Below are 18,126 nucleotides of genomic sequence, written 5' to 3' on the forward strand. Positions count from 1 at the left end.
CAGTAGAAAGGAGGAGGAAGGGTGAAGCAGCAGTGGGGAACACAGAGGACTCCCCTGTCCACCTTCTCATCCTGGGTGAGTAGTGGTTAAGGTGAAAGCAGTTTCCACTGGAGAGAGCTGTAGAGGCTGTGGGATTCTTAGGAAATCTTACAATGTTATTGAAGATTAGGCAATAGAGCATTCAAAACAAGACACTGGGACTATCAAGGAGTTTGCTGATCACAGATCAGGAGTTCTAGAGGGCACGATAAAAGGGATTGAGAGGGAGAGACTGGCAGAGGATTGGTTGGATTTGGGGTTGACAGAGACAAGTGGGGATGGGGTTCTGGATAACGAAGATACCTGGCATCTTCGACTTGGCCCTGGTGGTGATTGAGGTCAACAGAGAGCAGGACAGGAGGAACTTGGTGGCCCACCTTCCTCTAAGAGCAATCAGGACAAAGTGTAGACCTCAGTACCTGCCTGGATGCTTTGGGAGCCTCAGTGACTGATTCCTGGGGCTTAAAGGGGGATGTGGGTGGTGGCCAACCCCATGGGAGCCAGGAGCTGTATGGGAGCACATTCTAATCCCCAGAAGCTGTGAATATGTTAGCTTACATTGGCAATAGGGAATTAAGGTTGCAGATGGAATTGAGGTTGCTTATCAGCTGTCCTTACATTAGACTAGGGAGATTATCCCAGATTATCTGGGTGGGCCCAGGGTAATCTCAAGGGTCCTTAAATGTGGAAGAAGGACTCAGAAGAGAGAACCAGACTGACGGCAGGCTGAGAAGGTCTTGGCTAGACGTTGCTGGCCTGGAAAATGGAGGCATGAGGACATAGGCCAAAGAATGTGGGCAGCCCCTAGAAACTGTAAAGGACAAAGAACTTGATGCTCCCCTAGAGCCTTCAGAATGGAATGTAGCCCTGCTGACACCCCTTGATTTTAGCCTAGTGAGAGACATCTGGAACTTCTGAACTACAGAACTGTGTGATAATAAATTTGTGTTGTTTTAAGCTGGTAAGTTTGTGGTAATTTGTAATTAGAAAACTAATACAAGATGAAAGGCTCTCCTCTTCTGGATGACTGCTCCCTCCTGCAGGGGGGATGCTATGACAGCTGGTGAGACAGAACATTTATTAGATTATGTTTCACAAGGGGGTGGAGTTAATGCATGAATGGGAATGTTCCCGCATAGCTTTGCCTTTCTCTCCTGCCGTGTCTCATGAGGGCACACACTTGGGCAGGGCTTCCCTTTCTCACCTTTGCCCTGGGGGATGTCTGCTGTTTCTCCCTCTGTTTAGCAGCTCAGGTGGGAGGATGGAGAGGGGGCCCCTTTTGGACTTGTATCTCAGCTGCATTCTCTAGCTCAGCTTTGCCAGAGAGGTCAGAGTGCTGGGGGTTTCTGGAATGTATGTAGCCATTAATAAGGCTGATGTTTTGGTCTCCTGTTTGCTCCCTGCTATCTGGACACCTTCTCCGTGGGCTGGACTCAGAGGGTAGAGGGATGGCATGCTGGTGGGCCTCCCTGGAGACTTGTTGGTAAAGTCAAAGACTGGCCTTGGGGGACCCAAGTTCAGTGGCCTTTAATAGGCAAAGGCTCTAAAGGTAGCTCTGACCTGAGTTTTGTAGGTGCAGGTCATCCCTGAGGCTGGGATGAAATTACCCCAATTACTGTGGGTGCTGTGTGCTGTGGGTACACAGCACAAGACTGTGAAATTTTGGTTTCAGATTGTGTGTGCTAATCTTTAGTAGGTGATGCTAGACTGGTGGTCCCAGTTCCTGATTGTCTACTTTGTTCTGAACTGCATTTAGGGCCATAGAGGGAACCGAGGAGGGATTCTGCCTATGGTCTGATCATAGGCTCCTGGAATTATTTCCTAACACATAGTCTCAAATTGGCTTGGGGTTATAGGTTTATTAAGCTCTGACCAGGGTTTGGATCTCAGAGGCCCACTGTGGGATTAACCACAGAGATGTGGTGGGCTTCATACAGATAAAAAGGAAGGAGACCCTTTATACAGGGGAATCATCATTGTGGGTGAAAATGGGGTAAAAAAACTCAGTGGAATTATTACAAACCTTCAGGATAAGAGAGAAATGAACAAGTCCTGTACCTGGAACACTCTGTCTCTAGAAATAAGGTTTACTGAGGGAATCAAGGAGACATGGAGTTCATGAAAGATATAAGTCTTAGTCTTGCAAGGAGAAAAGTCAGAGAAAGGGAAAGAAAAAAAGAAGGCAAGTTCTGTTGATTGAACTGGGGGAAGAGAGATTTTCTTGGGGGAAAGTTCGAGTTCTTAAAGCCCATGCTTGAGATATATTAAAAGAAAAAGGAAATGTTTCCATGTCTAAGTAGTTTTTTTTTTTCTTTCTTTTTTGAGACAGGGTCTGCCTCTGTTGCCTAGACTGGAGTGCAGTGGTGCCATCATAGCTCACTGTAGTCCTGTAACACTCAACTTCTGGGCTCAAGCGATCCTCCTGCCTCAGCCTCCTAAGTACCTGGGACTATAGGTCTACAGGCACATGTCACCATGCTCAGTAATTCAAAAAAAAATGTTGTAGATGTTGGGTCTGGCTATGTTGCCGAGGCTTTTCTCAAACTTCTGGCCTCAAGTGATCCTCCTACCTCAGCCTCCCAAAGTGCCAGTATTATAGGTGTTAGCCACCACATCCAGCCTCCTAAAGAGTTATAAGGATGGAGCTAGAAAAGAGCAGAATATTTGTTCATTGCCTTAACAGGGAGGATGAATGGGGCCTAGAGGTTTAATGATGCAAAATGGAGTGAGGCCACTAGAGGGAGCATGGACTCAGTCACTTGCATAGTGTGAGGAAAGAAGACCAGAAGGTTTAGAGGCAAAACTGTAAGTATTACTAGGTAAGTTTCAAAGGGACAGTTTTTTTTTTTTTTTTTTTTGAGGCTGGTGGGTATTGCCTATGTCCTGAGGAAACGTGCCCGGGAAACACACCACAAGGTTTCTGAGATGAAATACACTCAAACGGGAATTCATGCACAAAAGAAATAGATTTAGTCAGTTCTGAGTTAAATTGGGACTAATAGGAACATTACTTTAAATTTCTTAATAAATTTTTTACAGGTGTACAACATGAGTTTTTAAAAGAGATTCTATGTCTTTAAAAAGACTTTAATTTTTTATTGGTAAATAATAGTTGTATACATTTATGGGATACAATGTGATGTTTTGATATATGCATACATTGTGGCATGATTTAATCAAGCTTAAATTTCTAAATATCACAAGATGCCAGAAATATCTTAAATGCTCCAGTTTGAGAGAAAAGACAGTATGCACGCCCCCACCCTCCAAAGGTAAACTTAATGCCAAAATTGACCTTTCCATGAGAGATTTCTCCCACTTGAGGTTTAAGTTCATGTGCTGAGAACTCTAAAGGGCTGGCACAGACTGAGAACATCTTGGTGAGGTGAAGTCAAAGTCTGTCTTCTTGCATATACCACGAAGTCTCTGCCATGGCACGATGCTGGCATTAGCAACGTGGTTTCTGCAGAGCTCAAGTGCCCCCGCGTGTCTTTTGGACTTTGAGGAGGAGGAGACTGTCATTGACATAGATGCCTTGCTGTCGCCTCTTCCATCTCAACTGCACTCTGCCCTGGCTAAGCAAGACAGATTCCTGCCCCCTGTGCTGCTGCGAGCTGCGCACAGACAGTGATGCTTAGGAGGGCACAGAGGAGAGGAGGCTTGCAAGCAGCAGCAAAAGCATGGCTGGGGAACCTCCACGGGCCGCGTATATATGAAGCGCTGCGCTGAGCACCGCCCTCCGCAACATCTGTCTTGCACTTTGAACCTGCGTTAAAGGTTTCTTTGCCACCATTCCCCTGCAAAAAAGCACAAACGAACAAAAAACCCCACAAAAAACCATGCACTAGGTTCTGGGCACATAATTGCCCTGGGGTCTGAGAATACGCTTATGTTTCTAAGTTTTGCTGGTGTGGAGCTGGTGCCATGGTATTTCATGTGTCCTAGTTATTCTGACCTTGAAAAAGAGGGACCTATGAGTTACTTGGGGATGGATTAAGTCAACTTCGGAGATGCTAGAGGAACTACTCAGGGGAAAAAAGACCAGGATACAGCCAGTCCCCGACCTCCAGGCATACCAGCCTTTCCCTTGACTCCAAGGGAGCACTTCCCATGAGAGTGGCTCTCCATCCTCCTCATCCTCGGGAGGTTTGAGAGTTCTCACCACACTCCCTCCTCCGGTCACACCTTGGAGGTTGGAGATGTGGCTCAGCCAGGCCAGGTACCTACCCCCTGCCTCCACTGTGGGAAGCTAAAGTTACCGAGGGTGCGTACCTGCCCTTTCCCTTCCAGAATCCAGACCTTAGTCTACTAACAGCTGGAACAACAACAACAACAAACCACTCTCTCCAGCCCATCCCAAGAGGTCACAAAGTTTTTGTTTTTCTTTTTTCTTCAGGTGTGGGTGCCCAGTCAGAGCGTGGCAGCTAGTTGGGGGAAATAGAGAACTGACGCTGTGGGACATTGATATCTTTAGGAATAGGGATATCTATGAATAGGAATACGGACATACCTAGATTCCATTGAAATGAGACCCCTGGCTAAGAATGAGCAGAATAAGAAACTGGGAAGTGAAGAAATTTTGGACTTTCATTTCCTTGAATTTTAATTTATTTAAAAGAGAGTGTATTTCAATTTTGTTCTTTGTTATTTTTGAAATTAGGAGGGGGTTTGTGTTCCAATGTAGGGTACTTTTTGGTGCTGGTATTAAATTATTTGATATTTTATGCTGCTATGTAGTGCTTATGCTATAACCCTCGAGTGAGTGACACTGAGCGACATGACTGAGCTCGTCAGAGCGAGGAGATAGAGTCTAGGGCATGGTAGGGTCTTGGAGTTAATTTGTGTCCTATAGGAACCCAATTCAGAGGCCATGGGGGCCAAAAGTGAGCTGGCCACCCCCCTGGCTCCAGGAGGATATGAAGAAGAGCGCTGAGAACCTGTACCTCACCTGCACTGTGGGTTTCTGGCGCAGCTGTGCAGCCATTAGTAAGGTGGGTACTTTCATCCCCATTGGGTAATGACCCTCATGCCATTTTCTCTGTTGGTCTGAACTAGAGCATCAGAAGGATGAGTCTGGGGCTTCTTAGTCTCCAGGGCGCTTCAATTCTCCTAATATAATTTTCTCAGAAAATGTCCCCTCCAATTCCTTCCTGAATTTAGTAATGTCCTACCATACCTCCTCTGTCATTTTGACAAGAATTTTTGTCTCGTCTCAAGCTATAGGTTAAGAAAGACCCATAATAGAACTTTCAATCTAGTTCGGGAGACGCTTTTTGTGGAGTTGTGTGTCCTTGTACTGGGAGGAGGGTGGGCAAACTAGGGAAAGTGGGCACGTGGCAACTTTTTATGGCAGAAGACAGCAAAGGCAGGAAGGAGAATTTTATCTGTCTTTAGCTCTGAACATACTTCCAGATGTTCCTGGCCCAGGACAGCACCAGCCCTGCACTGCAGTAGGTCAGTTGCTCTGTTGATCTTCTGAGCATGTGTTTTGATATGTCCTGGGGGTAGGACACCAGAGATGGCTCGCTTCCGGCCATCCCACCTGCCGTAGGGTGGAGGCTCCCCATTGTTTATAAGACAGAGAGGCTTTCATTTCCTGTGCTTGTCTTTACCCACTGAGCCGCATATGCCTTTACCGCGAAAACTGACCAGTGTTGGGAGGAGAGTGGCCAGCACATACCGGGTAGACGGGTCTGGCATTGCAAGTACCTGGTGGACATTTGTTGAGTGGGGAGATAGGAGTCATTCAGCCTGAGGTGAAGCAGAGTCTTGGCAGATGGGGCCTAGAGGAAGAGGGGTGGAGGGAAGACAAGGGTGCAGGATGGGACCCTGGGAGCATAGAGTGCTGGGAAAGGAATAGGGAGCTTGGAGAACCAGGAGAGTGCAGTGTCCTGGATAGTCAGTGAGGAGAAGTTTGTAGAAGGGGTGATTGTGTCCAATTCTACACAGACAGTAAAGAGCATCAGGACTGAGAAACAGATATGGGTTTGTTGTTATTTGTGACTTTGGGGAGAGCAGCGGCAGTGGGCAGGCTGTAGGGGTGCTGGCGTGCGGGGGAGGTGGCCCAGCGGCAATGCCTTGATGAGGTGGGGGCAGCGTGAAAGGCAGCAGCAAAGGATGTTTGGGATGTGGAAACTCACTGAGGAGGATGAGAGGTTTAAACTCAAAGGGACAGGGAAACCAGAGAAGAATCCTGGTAGAGTGGGGCATCCTGCCTCCCTTCCTGGGCCCAACGAACCTATCACAGAGCCAGGCGTGGGATGCACTGCTTTAATGCATGAATTTGAGGGACTGGGACATGGTGCTGGGATGAGTGGAGTGTGGATGATGTAGGCACTTCCCACTGCCCAGCCTGGGATACAGGCACAGTCTTCCTTAGGGCCTCATGACATCGTTGGCGCTAGGGATTAGGCTTTCCTGAGAGTTCATGATTCCTTTCGCTGCTTTGTCCAGATTCTTCCCGATTTTCTGGCTGAACTTGGCCAGTTTTCCCTCTGAGATGGTTGCTGGGCAATATGGGGAGAGAAATGTCAAGTTAAATGGGTTCCCACCCCGTCCCTCCCCTGCACCCCAGCAACAACCTTCCACAGTGCTGGCAATCAACGAATCATTTGAATCTATTTACATTTAATTGTTGTCCCCCAACAGCTTCCTTTCTATTTCTAACCCTACCTATTTCCACCCAAGTAGCTTCATATCTTCCCAGTGGCTTCCCCCTTCCTTGGGCTCATACCAGCCATGGGAGTGAGTTCTGTGATCTCTTCTGATTGCAGCTCAGCATTTCTGAAACTGTCCTCTTGTGGCATGGGGTGAAGCAGGTCAGGTTTTTGACTCTTTTGTCTGGTAGATTTTATTACAACATTCTCTTTGGAAATCAGCTCTTCTCTGGAGATGAAATTCTCCTTAGAAAAGTCCTCCTTGGAGACATGGTCCACCCTGGGGTGGCTGCTAGTGGTGAACTGGGCATCTGGGATGGAGGAGATAGAGGCAGTGAGGGGCAGAGAAAGAGCTCATGGTGAGAAGCAGCCAGTCTGCCCTAGATCATGTCCCTTAGCAGGTGGAGAGGATCAAGGTGGAATCATTGCCTAATTAACATACAAGTAGGATTGAGTTCCCATACCAGAATCCAGATCTATAAGCACTGGAAAGGCAAGAATCCAAATCTGTAAGCACTCGAAAGGCACATCCCCGATTTTGAATGCCATTGATCAGGAATTCCACTTCTCGCATCAAATCTACCTCCCCAGTTAAAAGAGATTAACTTAGCAAACAGCTGTCCCATTGCCTGGTGCATAGGAAGAGTTTGATAAACATTGACTCTTTTCCTCTCAATTCCGGGTATTGCTTGCATCTGCCTTCTCTGACTTCTCCCAGGTAAATTGGGAGAAGCCAGCCAGCCTGTGAATAACCCATGTCTACAGGTAATCTATGAAGCAGAACCCCGAAATGTTCATGGTTTGGGGGCTGTTGGGGTGGGGAGACTGGAAGTGATGAACACCTCCAACATGGGGGGGAGCTGAAACCCTTCACCTGCTAGCATTTGGGTGTGAGGTGTAGGCTGCACTCCCATCTCCAATGACTACCCACCATAAAGTGCTGTTCAAGTGCTCCTGGCCTCCAGATCTTGGCCAGTTAGTGCAACAGGAAGGATTAAGGTCCAAAACCGGGAGTGATTGCCTTAGCTCCTCTTCTTCCCCAGATGGAGAATTCATCACTTACTGGAAAATCTTTTACCACCACCAACTTACTCTGAAGGATGCCAGCTTGAGGCTTATGAGCATCTGTGGGCTGAGTCTCCCAGTGGATTTCATCATCTGGCTCTGACAGAGAAGAGGTTAAAGCTCCGGAAGTCTCAAGATGGTTAATTTGAGTTGTTTCTCTGTAACCCCCTCCCGCCCCAGCATTCTCAATCTCTCTTACTTCACTCTTTGATTTCCTTAGCATTTCTAATATATCATGTAATTTATATAATATGTTCACTCTTTCTTTCTCCTAAAATACCATCTCAGTGATGACTGAGTCTCTGTCTATTCTGTTAGTTCATCCCACATGCCTAGAACTATGTGTCTGGAACAGCGTAAATGCTCAATAAATAGCTATGGAATGAATGTGTGTATATATCTTGTCCTCTTTGTGCAGAGGGAGACACGGAAGTACAGAGAAAGGTGGTGACTCTGCTTGGGTTGTCCAGCATCACCAGAGGCTGGAATCTAACTGGAATCTCTGTTGACCCATAGTCTGCCCTGGTTTGGGTCCAATTTGACCCCCTGGCCTTAGCCCCAGGCTTCCCAGCTTGCAGGATTCCTTGGGTCATATGCCCTCATTCCCTGCCTCCATACTTAAGTCATTCCAGGTGTGAATTTTGGTTCTGCATCTCTCCACCTCTCCATACAGCACATTATAAGCAGTAAGGAAGGGCCCTCCTGGGGCTGAGGTCTTTCCAGCTGAGGTCTCTCCAGCTGATGGCTCAATGACCTTTAGGGGGCTCAGGGGAGTGGGAAGGAGGCCAGACTCACCATTAAGGATGGCGGGAGAGGTGGAGGCTAGGCTGGCCACCAGCAGAACAGTGAAGAATTTCATGGTGGAGCTGTAGCAGGACCAGTTTTCCTGGGGGAGGCTGCTTAGAGGTACTGAGGAGGCTGCCTGGCAGGGGCTTTATTTATTTTGGGGTAAGCATGGGCTCTGGGGAACTGGTTTCCCTTCGCAAGTTCCCCTCCCAAGTTCCCAATTCTGAATACATTTGTTTTTGAAAACTGGAGTTTCTGGGAAACAATTTAACAGGAAAGTATGGCCCCCAGCCTTCCCCCTGGCCAGGCCATGCCAACGGTGTGCCAGCCCCAGGCTCCATCCCCAGACGTCCTTGGAATAACTACCTGAGTGTGAGTTCTCCTCCTTCATGGTACTCACTGCTGGTATACTTTTACTTTTATTTGTGTGGTCATTTGATTAATATCTTTCTCCCCCAGAAGAATGAAACTTCCATGATGGCTGGGATTATATCTGTTTTTCTTCCTATTGTTTTTCCAGCACCTAGCAAGTAGCTGGCACATAGTAGGGGCACAGAAAATATTAGTTGGATGAATGAATCAATGAAGGGCCAGACTGTCCTCTAGGGTCCAGGTAAAACTTCCCATCACTTTGGGAATGAAGGAATGAGGTGGTTACAGAAATTCCAGCTATGTGCCAGGCACAGTCCTGAGTTTGTTTATGTGTCATATTTAATCATGATGGTTGGGAGGTATGGGTTATTTATCAAGCAAAGAAACTGAAGTTCTCAGAGGTGAGGTGACTTGCACAAGGTCACATATATGGGTGGATTTGAGCCTAGGCCAGTATAACTCCACATCCAGGGTCTAGTGGCTCGAGAAGCGGGCAAGATGGAGCAGTTGGATGCCCAAAGAGGCACTGGGAAAGGAGATGGGGAGTTGTGCCTAGGCCTTGGGTACTGGCCCTGGGCCTAGGGACTGAATTAGTTGATTTTGTGCCTTCCTCCAGCTGGATGTTTTGATGATCTCTCTGGAACCTCTATTTTTGGATCGTCTCCAGAAAGGAGAAGGTTGCTGTACCCTGAGACTGAGCCTCCAGCAAGGAGCATGGCTTGCTGGAAAAGTGGGGGTTCCACTGAGGGTAGAGTCCTATCTATAGACCACGGTTGGCTGTGCCAACCAGCGTGAGGCCTTCCCTCCTGCTGAAGGAGGGGAGAGCCCCAGGGTGCTGGCAGTTGTCCTCCATTTGCTCCAGAATAGCCATCTCCTTAGGCGAGAGGGTACAGTGAAGGAAGTTCGTCTTGGGCTGCCTCCCACCTTCCCTTCCTCCCTGATTTCCCCCTCTCACCAACAACCTCCCCTCCCATAGCCCAGGGCAGTTAGGAATAGGATGGGGACAGATGAGGGCATTCACAGCAAGCTCACAAGGACAGGGCTTTTAGCTCTGCAGCCTTATTTCCTAATACACATAATAATTCATAAGTCGAGGCCTCCATATTCTCCAGACTAGAATATTTTAGTTTTTCACTGCTCGTCTGGCCTCCAGTCTGTCTCCACTATACTCCATTCTCCATACTAATGCTGGAGGGATCACCTCAAGTTCATGCCACGTCTCCACTCAGAAGTCTTTAATGACTATCCATCACCCATAGGATAAAGTCCAAACTCCTTGGCCCTACACCTTCCCAACCTCATCTCTTAGTCCTGTGGAGTATTCCCTACTCCCTAAAATGTGAGACCTCAGCTCATGCTGTTCCTCTTCAGGAATGCTCTTTCCTCTCTGTCTGCCTGGTATGTTCCTACACTATGATCCAGGCCAGATGTCACCTCCTCCCTGGAGTGAACCTGTAAGTGCACACCAAGGGCCATTTAGACTGTATCACTAGGCTAGGCTAAAGGGGAGCCATTTGTTTCCAGTATGTTTTCAGCTTGTTCTGTCTTAAAAGTGTAGAATTAACCTGCTGCTTGCTTACACAGTTGCCAGGCACAAGATTAGAAAGTGACCTAGAGGAAAAATAGATCAGGAGTCCAGAATAGGCCAACCACAAATTGATAACAAGATCCACCAGATGCCCTATTGTTTGCTGATAATCAGCAGCAAGTCATGATTGTTAGAGTGGGAACTCATAGTGTGGGATGACAAAGAATTCTCGACACAAAGATTGGGATAGTTTTAAAGAAAGAAAGTTTATTTTACTTCCCAAAGGGAGGGAGGTGCTCAGCACATGAGAAAGAAAGGAGAAGTGCTGGTAGTTTGGGGGTTTTTACAGGGATAGAGAGAAAGAAGAAAAAAAAAACTGCTGCCAGCTGATAGCAGGTAGCAGACAGCAGAAAATGGCTGTGAAACAGCTGTGTCTGTTTTTCCTTTTTCTCCCCCTCTGTGAGGCTGGCTTATCAGAGTCCTTGGAATGTGGTCTGGCAAGAGTTTGGAAAGCATCACTACTCCTTCTATCTGCTCAGTTCTTTTCAAGTGCCGTAAAAGCAAAACTCTGCAGGTGGTTAATCTTAAGGACACTGGGTTAAGCCTCAGGTGGTTAATCAAAAAGGGGCAATTGTACTGTGATCTTTCCCTTCAAAGGGGCAATTATTTGTTGTGACTTTTCTCCTTTTTTCTGTTTAATTTTCTGTTAGTTTATTAGCAAGGCCATCCTTTCAATGATGACTTGCATAAAGCCTGCTTTCTGCCACCAACCCCCTCTACCTCTTCCCTTAATAAGTCGCTCAGTAAGCAGAGATGAGGTGGTCTTTGAGACAACAGTGTGCCACCTCCTCAGGCTGCTGACACTTGAGTAAACCACCTTTTCTTAACTAACATTTACCTCTTGTGTTTGGTTCTTAGGTGGCAGGCAGCAGAACCTGCATTTGGCAACAAACCCAACCTTCTCACCATCCCTCCTCCCTTGGATAGTCATCTCACCTGCGATTCCACAATATATTGTTCATATCTCTATCTTTTCATTATTTCATTCTACTACTATTTATTGAGTGCCTGCCGTGCAGCAAGTTTTGGAGATATATGGTAACCTAAATGTCACTCCAAGTCCCTGTCATTTTGGCCTTTATTGTCCAGCACTTAACACACTCTATTGTAATTGTCTGTTTTGGGATCTATTGCTATTACTAGTCAATTACCATTTTGAGGACAGAGCCATAGTTTACTTATCTCTGAATCACAATTTATTTAGCATAAATCTTAATACTTGCTAAGTGCTCCAGTCAGGCTTTGTTGAATGAGTCAGTTTGCCTCTTCAAGGCTTGTCTCTGGGGTATATGTTTGTACAGTGAAGTATCTCATTAGCGTGCATGTGACCTCTGAGAGGCCTTCTTTGACAAATAAATGCTTCAACAAGAACGTACTGAATGTCTACTATATACCAGGCATGATGGTATATAGTGCTGGAGTGCTGGAGTGCTGGACCTCCAACAATGAGCAAAACAGACCAGGTCCCTGCTCTTTCAGGTAAGGGTGCCAGATAAAATTTAAGCCACCCAGTTAAATTTGAATTTCAGATAAGTGGCAAAAATTTTTTAGTATGCCTCCAATATTGCATAAGACATAGGTATGTCTCAAATATGTCTGAAATCACATTTAATTGAGTGTTGTGTATTTATTTGTTAAATATGGCCCCCAAGGCTCCAGACCAGCCTCAGACTGGGATGAGAAGCAGTGAGGCTCTCCACACCCACCCTTCCTGATCTGTTCCTCCAAGGGCCCCATCTCATCCTGTGTGCTCAGGGAAGGGTTCAGATACAGGGGAGAGGTGACTGTCTGTTTGCCACATCTATAACTCCCTTCTGGGAAAAGAAGTCACAGTGGTTATTTGCTCAAAGATACAGACTTTGAGCCAGATGACCTTGCTGTCCTGATCACTCCTGTTTGTGAGAAAGTCTGGGCTTTATTCAGAGGTAACCATCAACAGGCTGGACACAAGGAAGACCAGCGGCTTCTGGGGAGGCCTGGCTGAGAGACCTGTCCGATTCTGGTGCTCCATGTGGAATGGTTCCTCACAAGGCCAATGAGATCCCTCTTAATGCAGGGATAAGGCAACAAAGGAAGGTCAAGAGAGCCTGAGTGCAGCCATTTTGGCCAATAACAGGCCCTAACCACCCTGAGCAGGGAAGTCACTAGCAAGTTGCCAGCCTGGGCCACCTGAGGATGGATGAGTTACTAAGCCGGATGCCTTACAAACTTTTGTGCTATTTTCTGTGACAGCAGTTGATGATGATGTATGGCCTGCCCACAAAACAGTGCTGGTCGTGTATGGCTGTTCCCTCGTGGGGTTTTTGAACGCATAGAACATTACTATTGCTCTATAAGGGGTCCCACTCCTGTTTGGGAAAGAACCCCTGCACTGTCTGTTGAGCAAGATCTGTTGTCTGTGTCAACAGAAAAGAACCCAAACTCGGTAAATAATTCAAAGAGGTTTTTTCCGAGCCAAGTATGAGTGACTGTGGCCCAGAGCCACACTCAAGAAGCCTCGAGCAAGTGGTCTAGCAGTGGCTGGGTTACAGCATGGTTTTATAGATTTCAGGGAGACAGGAATTACATCTCCAAGATGGGAAGGGGGCAAGACAAGGCATGTCTGACCTCCCTTCTTATGGCCAGTAACTCAGCTTTAGGGGTATTTCTGGGGCCCCCTTGGCGGAGAGGGGGTCCATTCAGTCAGCTGGGGGCTTAAGATTTTATTTTAGTTCACATCTGTCTTTCTCTCAGTAAACTTTGTGTCACTAGTTGGCTCGCTCTCGAATTCTTTCCAGCGCGAAGGCCAGAACCCACTTGGCAACTTCACTAGGCTTTCTTCCCTTCACTGGGACATCTCCTGCATCACTCTCAGTGAATTCTGAGACAGAAAAACAGAGAGACAGAAAACTCACAAATGTAAAAACAGTCGAGGAGAGGAGGAGGCAGAGAGAGGCCAGAATGGAGGCAGGGAGAGGGGAAGACTCATGCCTGGGGAGGCCCTGGGCCTGAAGCTCTGACAAGATGACAGTTCTCAAAGCCCAGCCATGGCTGTACCCTGCCTAGCACTCCAGGAGGCCTGCTGAGATGGCTTCCTGATCTTCCTTCCTTCCCTCTGTCACTTGATGTAACCTCAGTGAGTCTTGTAAACTTGAAAAAGCCTGTTATTAGCTCCCTGTCAAGCATCATAAGCTTTTAGTCGGGACATCTGCGCCCAAGGTTCGGAGTTGCCACCACCTCACTGTGTGGCCTTTGACTAGCCACTCCCCGTTTCGGGGCCTTATCCTCTTCAGCAAGGAGAGGGAGCATCCAAATGGACCTCTGGGGATCGCTAGGATTTCTGTTCCAGGACCTGACACCCTCTTGGATCAGGAGTAGAAAACTTCTTGGAAGATTTTCTTTTTTCTTTTTGTTTTCTTTTTTCTCTTTTAGCATTTCCAGAAGCAGAGAGATTTTCATTTCGAGAAGGAGAACAGCATCAGGCTGGTTGTTCTCAAGCTTCATAATCAGCTGAGGAGTTTATTTTAGTCTCTTTTCCTCATCATTTTGTATGTTTGGGATTTAGCTCAGGAATCTGCATTTTAAAACCAGCATCTAGGACAATTCTGATGCCGAGATGTTGAGAACAATACTCCCCTAGGCTGACAGAATGGCTTCTTTTAAAATAAATTATTATTTTTATTTCAAAATATTAAGGAGGAACAAATGTTTTTGTTACATGGATAGCTTTTATAATGGTTGTCAGGGCAGAATGGCTTCTAAGCAAAAGTGCAACCAGGTATGGTGCCTCACCCCTGTAATCCTAACACTCTGGGAAGCCGAGGCAGGAGGATTGCTTGAGCTCAGGAGTTTGAGACCAGCCTGATCAAGAGCAAGACCCCGTCTCTACTAAAAATAGAAAAATTAGCTGGGTGTGGTGGAGCTCTCCTCTAGTCCCAGCTACTCGGGAGGCTGAGGCAAGAGGAAGCTTGAACCCAGGAGTTTGAGGGTGAACTACGATGATACCGCTGCACTCTAGCTGGGGCGAGAGAGTGAGACTCAGTCTCCAACAACAACAACAAAAAGTTCAAACTTCTTTTCTGGTAAGGATTTTGGGAAGTAGAGAGTCTGTTGTTTAGATGGTGTGTGTGTATGTGTGTGTATGTTTTATCACCATGGTGGCTGCTACCCCAGGGCAGTGGGGGCTGGAGAGGAGAAAGGGAAAAAGGAGACCAACATTCCATCAGGTCTGACCTGGAGCCAGGCACATGACTGTGTAATTCTTATAATAATCTGCAGGGTCGTATGGACAGTCTCCGACAGATGGGACAATTGAGGCTCAGAGAGGGTGAGTAAATTTACTAAAGTGACATAACAATGTCAACTGGAAAATGGTGAGGTTCCTAAATTTGGAAAGGAGAGCTTTATTTCTCATAGAGGGTTGCAGACTGCGGATGAGCATTCTGACAGGCTGGAAAGCAGAGCCCCGGCCAGAAGCCAGGAATAAGGGCTCCGAGGCAGGGATGATGGGAATAGGAATTTATACTGAGCGGGATGGCCAAATATGCGTATTAAACGAACTATAGGAGGAGTCATGCATATTTATGAAAGGAGGAACACGTGCATGGGCAATCAAGCTTTGTGTCCTTTTATGGGTCCATGTGCAGAAATGGTAGCTCTCTGATGTCAAAAGGTGAAGCAAGGACATGAAAACCCTCTCAGCGCATGCTTAGACTGGTTAAAACTACTCCATGGTTGGTGGTCTCTTATCAGGAAGGAATACTGGTCTGGATCAGGAGATTGGTTTCTGTTTAGCCCTTAGGAAAAAAGCCTGATGTCTGTTAGCAAGGCAGGGGGTATAATGAGGTGTCTCCGACCTCCCATCTTGTCATGGCTGGGAACTCAGTTTTAAGAATTTTTTTGGGTACCCCTGGGTGAGAGGGGGTCCGTTCAGTCTGCAGGGGGTTTAGGACTTTATTTTAGTTCACAATAGTAACTGGCATGGGTGGGATTTGAACCCAGAGCTGTTTGGTTCTGACTCCCACACTCTTCCCATAATGCCCATCTGCCCCAAGCATTGCTGGTGTCAGCTTCACAGTATAGCAGCCATAAATCCTTGGCTTCCCAGTGGAACTCCGTTTCATACATTCTGTGCTGTTTCCCATATATTCATGGCCTATGCTGGGAAATCAATGTTTCTGCCTCCAAACACTTCCCAGATTTCATCTCCTCCCCAGGAGCAGTAGGGAAGCCTGTTACTAGGACAGGCAGGAAAATAAGGCTATAGGCAGGGGAGCTCAGTGGGTAACAGAGCCAGAGGGAATGGGCCCACCTTAGAGATAGGGGAATGAAGGGGTCAGGAGAGAGTCAGCCAGGGAGAGATAATTGCAGGAAGAGTCCACTTGGTTGGGACATTGGGGCAGGTGGGCAGGGAGAGCAGCTTCCCTCTTGTTCCTAGTCAGGTTCTAGCAGTTCTTCCTGAGTCCCTAGTTCCCTTTGTCAGGATGCCTTGCTGACACGTCCACTCCAGCCATCTCCAGTTTCTCTGCAGGAAGATCCGAGTCAGATGTGGTTCAGTCTGCGAAAATACTCTCCGTCCGGGAGATGGGGCCCTGAGAATGTTGCTTACATTGGTTGGCCGCTCAGTGTCCCACACAGTGACCAGTGAGCCAGGTCAGGAGTGTGAGTGGCTGTGGATGTGAGAGCTGGATGGGCCCACTGCACAGAAAGCTGCAGTTCCGGGCAGGCCCTGTGATCCTTCACCCACCCATGGGGCTCCAGGCAGGCTTTTCTCCTGTCCTTGTAAAGCCCTTAAGAGCCACCTCTCAAACTATATAAGCAATACCCAAATTGGATGCTTTGTGTCAACAGCTCTGGTCAGTGGGGTTATTTTCCAGTATGAGAACTGTAAGATGTGAGAAGCGGTGCTTGGAGGTTAGACACCCTGGAGGCCAAGGGACCTGTCCTTTCCACTTGCACATTTGGAGGCGAAATAAAAATGGCAGAGTGCTCAGTGGGAGGAATGGAGTTTGTTCTTGGGGAGGACCAAGGGTCAAAACATTTTGGAATTTTGAATTTGGAAGGAATCACATGACTTGTGAATCTACAGAGAGGACTCTAAGTGGGAAAAAATCAAAACAGGTGTTGTTGTGACCCATTGTGGTCACATCTATGTGTTAGGGGGACTTCTATTCCCAATAATTCCTTCATGGGGGTGGGGAGGAGAGTTTAACACTGGGGCCCTTGTTTAAGGATGTAGTGGCTTTGCAGCATAGGCTTTGAATGCAACCCAGAACACTCAGTTTCCTGGATAGCCTCCGCTAGGATGCTCTTACCTGCGAATAACAGGCAGTCCAATTCAGGGGGCTCACACAGTAAAAGAGGTATTATCTCGCCTCACGAGAACATTGGAGATAGGCTTAGTTAATTCAGCAGCTCAGTGAAATAATCAAGAACTTATATTCCTTCCATTTCTCCACACTGCTATTCTCTGTTCAAGAGCCTTGTCTTCTGGCTACCTCCCTTCAGGTCGTGAGCCGGCTGCTGCCCTTCCAGGTATCACCTCCTACAATATCCAGTGGCAGAAAAAGGACCCTTCCCTTCCTGCTTTTAAGATCAAGGGAAACCTTTCTCAGAAGTCTTCATTGCAAACTTCCTTCCTGTCTCATTAGCCAGAATCTCATCCCATGCCTTTGTGTGACACAGCAACCAGTCTTTGGCACAGGCAATGGGACCTCTTTGATCGGCTTTGACTGATTTTGATTCGTTCCTTGATGGGGCCTGCCTCCCTGAAACACATGGCCAGGAGGAGGGGGCACGTGGGAATAAACTCAGCTGTCAACAAGGAGAAAGGGAGTTATGCCTGTTGAGTAGGCAACCAACAGCATTTAGTGAGTATACTCAACAGTCTGAACTCGGTGGCGTTCAAGTATGAAATGGTTTTATTTTCCTTTAATTGCTGCCTTAAAAATGCTCCAAGGAAGCTCCGTTTCTGGTCCCTTAATGATATCTCAGGAATATCCTATAGTTAAGTCCAATTTAAAATTTCAATTTCATTTCCAAATTTAGCACTCACTTTCTCTACCTCGTCTTTCCTCCTTCTAGTCCTCTGCTGCTCCCAGTGTGTTTAGGTCAGGAGGAGGGACTGGATCAATGAAAAGAAATAAAAGCTCCTTATTTGATTACTCTCATAATCTTCTCCAGGATGGAGCTGCTTCTCTGGCCAAGACTAGTTGGTCACGTCCTCTGTGTGGCAAGAGCCCAAATGATGGCTGTCTCAAGGAAGGGGTGCATATGTAAGTTCCTGGGGGTCCCTGGGGGCCTCCCCACCATGCAGTTTTCTCATTCAACCTCCCTCAACAACCATTCCTGGCAGTCGACCCGGTATCTTCTCACGTTTGGAGTCACCTTGTTGTGCAACCACCCCTTTTTGATGGGATGCCAACAAGGTGGCTCAAGCCACAGGATCCGTTGGATACACAGGAAACTCTTGCCTCCTTTCTGTACTGATCAGTGTGAAAGGCTGCTCTTCATGCTCTCTGCTCCACTCTATCCCTCTAATTTTTCCCCCGTTCAAGTAGGCACAGAGGGCAGATCAGCAAGTCGGCTGTGTAGGTAGGTGTTGAATTTGGAATGAGACATCATTCTTCCTTCTGGCAGGCA

This window comes from Propithecus coquereli, unplaced genomic scaffold, assembly GCF_000956105.1.
Source record: "Propithecus coquereli isolate 6110/MARCELLA unplaced genomic scaffold, Pcoq_1.0 Scaffold111, whole genome shotgun sequence".
Classification (NCBI taxonomy): Eukaryota; Metazoa; Chordata; class Mammalia; order Primates; family Indriidae; genus Propithecus; species Propithecus coquereli.